At 36.7% G+C, this 9,551-nt stretch overlaps 1 protein-coding gene across 1 annotated transcript in view; it reads right to left on the minus strand.

Annotated features, from left to right (window-relative positions):
- The window catches only part of LOC145260681 (uncharacterized), a 28,144-nt gene extending 19,681 nt beyond the window's left edge, over positions 1-8,463 (minus strand). The window contains exon 1 of the mRNA XM_080119062.1: positions 8,368-8,463. The gene's annotated coding sequence lies outside the window, so the exon portion shown is untranslated. The remainder of the gene's footprint in view (positions 1-8,367) is intronic.
- Between the last annotated feature and the right edge of the window lie 1,088 nt (positions 8,464-9,551).

Below are 9,551 nucleotides of genomic sequence, written 5' to 3' on the forward strand. Positions count from 1 at the left end.
AAGCTCCTGGAAATGCCGAATCCCAGTGAAAATGGACAAACGGTGCAGTTTAATACCTTAAGACAAGCTTCATGCCTTAAGACAATATATTTGAATTCAGCACCATGAAAAACCACTATATAGACATAAATATCAAGTTTTTGAGTAATATGAAAAACGAGCTCCCAAAAGGAATGTTTTTTTAGCCCTAAAAGTTCCAGAGGGATGCAAACCAGAATTTTAGCAGGGTCACTCATACTGAATTTATATTAAGAACAATGGGCTCCACATTTTGTCAAGTTTCAGAAAAATCTAATAGATAGGGCAAAAGTTATGTTACCCTCGTGGATTAAATAAAGGGTTCTGTTTGAAAGTTCATGCAGATTCCAGACTTCAATAGAATGATTCCTGAGTTCAACAAGATATATTTGAAGAAGGTTGGCGGTTACATCAATCGAAACATTGTAAAAATAACACTCATGATGAAAACAGAACCACCCAAAAGAATATCAGGAGGAAAAGGGGCACACCTACGATTGCAAGACATGAGCTGAGTCTTAGCAAGATTAAACGAAACGAGCCATTTCTCACCCCAGTCCATATCTGAACCCAGATCAACTTCTAGATCAACTACATATTTCCACTGATCTGAGAAAGACGGGTGAAAAGCAATATCAGAATAGGTTGGTTGGTTGTTTTTGTTTTACGGCATATCAACCCTTTTCAGATTATTTAATGCCGAATCCAAAGATTTTGAAGGAAAATTTTTTAATAGAATATATTTGTTGTTTTCAAGTCGGTTTCTATTTAACCGATAGTTGGGACCCAAACAGGTACTACCACTCCGGGTCAGAGTGGACCTGGGAGCAATGGCAATTAAAGGATGGCTCCACACTCCCCAAAGCCCGCAAGCTGGGGCCCCACCACTGGATATAGTTTAAGGTCATATCCAGGACCTAATATCAGAATAGACGGTGGTGCCATCAGCATAAATATTCATTTTCTGAATAATATTCTCTGGAAAGTCATTTATATCCCATACAAACCTGCTTAGCAACAAAATCTCACCCCTTCACTGCTGAGGTCCCTAAATGCCAGAAAGCTTTCTACTCCAATAGTTTCTTTCCCCGAACAGCTAGACATTGGAATTCTCTTCCTGCTATCTGCTTCCCTGTCTGTACTGATATGCAGAAGTTTAAATGTAATGTAAACCAACATCTTGTTCATTTTTCCTAGGCATGGTCCCAAATAGTAGCTCTTTACATCCAAGTAGCAATGTGCCTTGTTAGGGGTGAAGGTGAGTTACTTGATCAGAAAGAAACAGATCGAACAATGTCAAGAACTTTACCGCTAATATCATAACCTTGAAGTTTATGTAGATGACCAGGATGCTACACTCTGTCGAATGTCTTCGAAATGTCAAGCGCAGTAACCTACCCTTGTCTGAATTATCTGCCAACCAACATATCTTCAGGACGTGATGTGTTAAAATTAAAATTGGGTTTACTGTATTAAAAATAGTGGGTGTTTTAGCAATAAAACGGGGAATAATCTATATCTGTAACAGGCAAAATGTGTGTGTGTTTGTTTGCATGTCTTGCAAAAACTTTCGACACACGCGACGGATCCTCATCGGTATCGTTTTCGAGCTCGATCCTTCAGACGACAAAATATTGGCCCAAAACATTCATTCCTTCACCCTTTTGTAAAAGAAGGGGGCGCTTCCCCCCCCCCCGCCAACATTTTAGCAAGTCATCGTCACCGTTGGATTGACTATGCTTAATTTAAACGTCCTCGACTTCCGGTTGCATGATGGAGATGTTACGTTTTTTTTTTTTTTTTTTCCTCCTTCACATTACGGGTTCGAGCCTGCCTACCTATTACCACTTTTCTTTTTTGGCATCTCTTCACCCAAACTGCATACTGTTGTTTTGATCCCCCCCCCTCGATCGATACTACCACTTTTTACCCCCCCCCCCGGGTTCTTTACTACCACCTACACACACCCAGGCAACGCCAGGTACTCCCGCTAGTTCTAAATAAAGAAAGTAAGAGTTATCACTCTTTAAAGATCTTTAAAAAGACTAGAGAGTTCTAGAGAGAAAAAACAAGATGGCGGCTTCGCTGGACACTGAATATCGTCCTGTAAATAATTTAAGGTTTCTGCCGTGAATAAATTGTATTTAAAATATGATGAGCTGGTTTGCTTGTTATTAGAATATCTAATGATCCTGACATGTCATTTCTCTGAACACAACAGTGGCTATTAGCGATATCTTTTCCAAAACATGAGAATTTGAAAATCTATATATATCTATGAATGTGTGTGTGTGTGTGTGAGAGAATACTTCTCAACCTATATACTCAATGAATTTTTGATCTACAGACTTGAAATTTGGTATATAGGATGTCCAGACATGTGGAAAACTTCTTAATTGATTTTCCTCTGTAAAAAAGGGATGCTAAGGGGTAAAAATTAGCAAATTGGTACGTGGGGGGGGGTCGTTGGATTTTTAACTGTTTGTCAACTGTTTCATGACTGTAGATGCACGATCGAGAAACATGACAGCTTTTATGTTAAGAATAAGATTTTTTCAAAACACTTTGTAAATGTTGTGTCAAGCTGGTGTAATCGTTTCCGTACTTGACTCAATGTCGTAAGGTTTTGGTTTCGATCTCAGCTTGAGTATTTTTTTTTTTACTTACAAGAAGTTACCTGTTTAGAAAAAAAACATAATACTCGCATGCACATACCTCAGTTTCTGTATTAATTAAGAAATAATATTTATGCATATTTTACGACCGGGCAACATCGGGTTGGTCTGCTAGTTTCAAATAAAAACATTTTTTTTTTTTCACTAAAACTTGAAATATTAATTTTCGGTGCAACTACACTATAAAAGTGAAATTCAAAATTTTTTCAAATTGAATTTCAAGGCAAACAAATGGTCTCTACTTAATTGTCATTTTACAGTAATGAATATATCCAAAAATTATGAAAAACCGATGTGGTACAAAAAAATTATTAAAGAAAACCTTTTTTTTGGCAAAAATTAGCTGAAATAAAATGTTTGGCTACAATAAAACACACATTAAAAACGACCCTAGTGTCTAACTCTGTCCCGTGGGGAGGCATAGTAAATAGGTACAATAAAACACACATTGGACTTTTGGTCAAGATCAAAGTGTAGTATCTGTTCCGGCAGGGGAGCTGGTTTTTACCTCACATTAAAAACGGCCTTGTGCCTAATTTGCTCAGTGGGGGAGCAAATAAATACCATCTGTTCCGGCAGATACTGCAAGCTATGACTAGCTAGGACTAGCTATGACTAGCAAAGACCAGATGTGGGGGCAACCCCACATGTCTGACCTTTAACCAGCTCCCATTTCCCACCTCTCGGGAGCTGGTCCCCCCTTTCCCTTCCCCCTCCCTTCACTCCTCACATTAAAAATTGGCCTTGTGCCTAATTTGCTCGGTGGGGGAGCAAATAAATACCATCTGTTCCGGCAGATGCTGCACTTAAGATAATTTGTACCAGTCAATGGAGGGGAAACCCTCTATACTGGGACAATTGTTATTTTTGGTAACCAGAGTGCCCCCTTTTTGCCTACTTTTGGGGGAGCTGGTTTTTACCTCACATTAAAAACGGCCTTGTGCTTAATTTGCTCAGTGGGGGAGCAAATAAATACCATCTGTTCCGGCAGATACTGCAAGCAAAGACCATATGTGTGGGCAACCTCACATATAAGACCTTGGTCAATGTAGGGGCAACCCTTCATACCAATTGTCATTATCTAACTCCCCTACTCCCCGGGGAGTTGGTCCCCATTTCCCCTTCACTCCTCACATTAAAAATCGGCCTTGTGCCTAATTTGCTCGGTGGGGGAGCAAATAAATACCATCTGTTCCGGCAGATACTGCAAGCTATGACTAGCTAGGAGTAGCTATGACTAGCAAAGACCAGATGTGGGGGCAACCCCACATGCCTGACCATTAACCAGCTCCCATTTCCCACCTCTCGGGAGCTCGTCCCCTTTTTCCCTTCCCCCTCCCTTCACTCCTCACATTAAAAATCGGCCTTGTGCCTAATTTGCTCGGTGGGGGAGCAAATAAATACCATCTGTTCCGGCAGATACTGCAAGCAAAGACCATATGTGTGGGCAACCTCACATATAAGAACTTGGTCAATGTAGGGGCAACCCTTCATACCAATTGTCACTATCCAGCTCCCCTACTCCCCGGGGAGTTGGTCCCCATTTCCCCTTCACTCCTCACATTAAAAATCGGCCTTGTGCCTAATTTGCTCAGTGGGGGAGCAAATAAATACCATCTGTTCCGGCAGATACTGCAGGCTATGACTAGCTATGACTAGCAAAGACCAGATGTGGGGGCAACCCCACATGCCTGACCTTTAACCAGCTCCCATTTCCCACCTCTCGGGAGCTGGTCCCCTTTTCCCTTCCCCCTCCCTTCACTCCTCACATTAAAAATTGGCCTTGTGCCTAATTTGCTCGGTGGGGGAGCAAATAAATACCATCTGTTCCGGCAGATACTGCTAGCAAAGACCAGATGTGGGGGCAACCCCACATACCTGACCTTTAACCAGCTCCCATTTCCCACCTCTCGGGAGCTGGTCCCCTTTTTCCCTTCCCCCTCCCTTCATTCCTCACATTAAAAATTGGTCTTGTGCCTAATTTGCTCGGTGGGGGAGCAAATAAATACCATCTGTTCTTCAGATGCTGCACTTCAATTTCTTGTTCTCTTTCGGCGGAGGAGAAATCCTTCACGACTGAGATAATTTTTATTTTTGTACCTTTTCTCCACGTTAAAAAAACGACCCTGGTGTCTAACTCTGTCCCGTGGGAAGGCATTGTAAATAGGTACAATAAAACACACCGGAGAGTTCTAAGGGGAGATAAATATGAGTTATTTCCCTTCTTATGTCACATGTTCAAAAAAAATATGGCAAAAATTTTTATGATAAACATTGAAGACTCGTTTTTTTAAACAATGCGATAATATTTAAGTATTTTGGACATGCCATTTAAATGGCAGGTGCTCGTCTGAGCTCCAATCCCTCGTCCCCCTCGCCAATCTTTCACGAGAAACACCCGTCTGGCTGAAACTACTGTCAATAATTTTCCCCACTCTTTATCTGTGCCTAAATCCAAACATATATTCCATGAGCAAAGCTTCTTTCTTAGAACTGCACGCCAGTGGAACTCTCTGTCACTTGCCTGTTTCCCACCTGACTACAAATTGGACGTCTTCAAGTCCAACATAAACAAACTCCTGACAAACCGCCCCCTTAAGTAAGACACTCTATCAAAACCCCCAATACTAATGATTACTACAATACTATCTCATTGATTACTGTACACGCAATAAACCTTATCCCTGAGTGGCCTTCGGGCCTTGATAAGTGGTGACCCCCCCCCCCATGTAAAAAAAAAAAAAAAAAAAATGGCAATAGTGAAATTGGCACAAAAAGTCAGTAGATACTAGTGATGGGCCGATTCCAATATTTTTCCTGATTCCAATACAATTACCGATTCCGTGCTAAATTCCTGATTCCGATACAATTACTGATTCCGATTCTTTATATCTCTCTAATTATTTAACTATAAGATTGTTATTTTCGTAAAAACACACGTTAAATATGCAGATATTTTCCTAAACGTCCAAATACGCTTGTGGAGGATGATCTATCGATTTTAACTTTACTGGTAATTTAAAATCAATAAATATTTATTATTTTATCATTATTACCAGCAATGGAAGATTTTGGTTTAAACAAAATTAAATAAAAAAAAAAACAAGGCAATTAAAAGAATTGCTTTGGCATCGGAAAATAGGCATCAATTTTTCCGATTCCAATACCGATACCCCCAAATCTTCCGATTTATCCGATTCCCTATTCCAATTCATCGTCCTAACACTAGTAGATACCATTGTTTTTTTGGCACTACTGCAGTATACAGATGGCGGCAATGCTAGGGGGCAATAACACAAAGTAGTTAGCTGTATGTACTTTCAGACAAACCCCTAATAAATATTTTCATGATTAAAAAACAGAACAATTGTAATAAGACGAGCTGCTGTTGACCAAAACCTCACCGAAACAAACTTTTTTCACTGTAGCAAAAAGAGTATTATCATAGAAAAAAAAATTATTATTAAAACACTGAACAAAGAACTTCATCTTTTCAAAATGACGTGGAAATATTAAAAATGTTACTGTACTGAAACATTATCGTTATTATTTAGAAAACCATTCTTAACATTAGGAGGGTAAGATATTTTGTAACTATTTTGTACTTTCACCTAAAAATTTCATAAATTTGAATTTAACTTGAAAATAGTATTTTGAAAAACTAGCACGGTAACATAAGCGCATAAGCACCTTTTTTTTTGTTTTGTTTTTAATAAAAAAAAAAAAAAAAATATATATATATATATATATATATATATATATAATTTTTAAGAAGCATTTCTTTTTCTTTATGGGAATAAACATATATGGGTTTGAATAAAATAAAATATGCATCTAGTGTGCTTGAAAGCCAAATCACAACGTAATATTAGGAAAGTAAATATTTTACTTGTTTGAAATTTATCACATAAATATATTTCAGAGTTATACTCCATCTTCAGTGTGTTGCTTTGTTTCTTTTTTTTCTTTTCTTCTACTGGCTAAATATATATATGTATAGTGTTATAATGGAATAATTCCAGAGGAAATCCGGGTATGAGAGCTCAATGTGGTAAAATGTTATATTTATATATATATATATATATATATATATATATATATATATATATATATATATATATTTATTTAGCCAGTAGAGTTTAGTTTCCTATAAGTACATCCAATGAAACAACATGTGTCTACCAAAGAGTGCTCAATGAGTGAACAGAGCAGGTATATGATTTTTTTTTATACAAACATTGATGGCTACATATGTGCATACATGTTTCTGTAATCACCCACGTGATTACAGAAACATGTATGCACATATGTAGCCATCAATGTTTGTATAAATAAATTATATATATATATATATATATATATATATATATATATTGGAGCCATACTCCATCCTAAGTATATTGTTTTCTTTCTTTCTCTTTTTATCTCCATCTGTAAAGTGGGAGAAAGAAAAGTCTGTTTATAAAGAACGCACGTGGTCTTTCAGCGGTTGTATTTTGAAATGTTAGAACAGTGCGTTGGCAACGCGAGAATAAGGTCAAGTGTATGAGTTTCATATAGAAACGTTGATTTAATTTGAATAAAATAAAATATGCATCAAGTGTGCTTGAAAGCCAAATCCCAACGTCACACCCATGACATACATGGGTTTGTTTTACAATCCACAGGGGTACGAAAAAGTTGTCAAAAAACAAATATATTACAAATAAATGTTACCAAAGGAAAGATAAATTACTTTTCTACCGACCTGAATACGATTTTGTGTTTTTATTTAATGCAAAATGTTTATTCGGCTCGAAAAACAAGTAACATTAAGCCATACCGAAGATAAAGAAAAAATAACCGCGACATCATTTTAGGAAAATGAGTTAAAACTAAAAAATTATACAAAATACTGCTCACTCAATATATGTTACCGTGACATAGGCGGACATATATGGAGTGAGTTTCTAACAGTATTTTGTATAATTATTTAGTTTTAACTCATTTTCCCAAACTTACCATATTCAACAGCGAGCACGCCGCCATTTTTCTTTTTTAAATATACCGATAAACACTGTATGATTTTCGAAAGATTCTACGTTTTAAAGTGAGTAAAACCACTGAAAGCTTTTGCAGATAGGTAGAGAAGTAACTTATCTTGCCTTTGGTAACATTTATTTGTTAAATATTTGATTTTTGTCGATTTTTTTCGAATCTATGTATATACTAACACAAACCCCTAAACGGTGGTAGAAATCCAGAAATCCACCCAATAAATGTCACAGTAACATTTATAGGATAGGTTTCTAGCACCATTTTGTTTTATTTCTTATTTTGAAGTCTTTGTCGAGACTTCAAAGACATCGCGGCTATTTTTTCTTGTTCTTTGGTAGCGCTCAATATTACTTGTTTTTCGAACCGAATAAACATTTTACATTAAATAAAAACACTAAGAACTTATCCAGTTAGGTAGAAAAGTAACTTAAATATATATAAAGAAAGAAAGAAACGCAAGAATTTTCGTTTAAATTGGCGACATTTTACAAAAAATCGAAATTAAAAAACAACAAACATAAACAAACTGATTATTATTTCAGATTCCATCAAAATTTTTAAATATTTAAAATCCAAATTTGTTTTTCACAAAAACACCATTATTGGATTTTCCATGTTTACAAATAAAAATACTTACATTTTTGTATTTATCATTTGCTGGTTTTCTTTTTAAAAATAATAATAATCAAATGTTTGCCATATTTTGCAGACGGTGGCGCTAACGAACCGGTGTGAAATGAAATTTTGTCCCCCAGTAAATTTAGACCGGATTCACTTTACGCGCAAGACCGCGAGGTGAACAGAATAAATCCGGGCACAAGGACAAGGGATAGTGCACTCTGACCTTTTAAAAAATGTCCGAACATCCCCGTCGGCATTTCCCGGTAAGGGGGCCTCAGTTATAAGCTAGCTTCTTCTAAAGACAAGAGGCTAGGAATAGGAGGTGGTTGACCTCCTAGAACTGAACAGAAATACAGCAAAAAAATCTATTTTTTAATAATTCTTTATTTTTTTTAATATACAAGATCAAGGCCCGAAGGCCACTTGAGGATAAAGGTTAAAGAGTGAACAGTGGTTACCGGTACAACAGTGTAGTAATCGTTAATGGTGAAAAGTGGGTATAATTTTATTATTTAAAAGGACGGCTCAAAAAAAAATTGTTCACATTGGATGTGAAGACGACCATATTGTTGTCAGCCAGAAAGTAGGCCAGAGGGAAAGGGTTCCACTGGTGGTCAGCTCTAGGAAATAAGTTTTGTTCATGGAATCTGCGTTAAGATTTAAGTACAGTTAGAGAGTGGGGGAAATTGTTGATAGTGCAGAGAAGCAAGCGACTGTACAACTAAGAATTGTGGTGGTGTGGCAAAATATATATATATATATATATATATATATATATATATATATATATAGCAAAAATGGTAATTAATAAACACATGAGGAAAGTGCCCAATACTAATGTAGAGCAAATATGGGTTTATTTTCTGTAAACTCTGACGAGGTTACTAAATCGACAACACGATCCGGCAACTGAAACATGTGTAACTAAACAGATAAAAACGGTAATAAAAAAATAAAGCATATATATATGTATATATATATATATATATATATATATATATATATATATATTGCGCGAGCCTTTTCTAGTCTCACACAAAAACATACGTTCACATCTCGAGCTATATTACTTGTCATATACATACGCGCACACAGACATATGCACCCACATCCACGCATGTACATATATTCACGTTCGCGTACATGCATTCACATTTACGTGTATACACACACACATGCTGATGTACACACATGTACTCA

This window comes from Euprymna scolopes, chromosome 36, assembly GCF_053919585.1.
Source record: "Euprymna scolopes isolate OS-2025 chromosome 36, ASM5391958v1, whole genome shotgun sequence".
NCBI lineage: Eukaryota > Metazoa > Mollusca > Cephalopoda > Sepiida > Sepiolidae > Euprymna > Euprymna scolopes.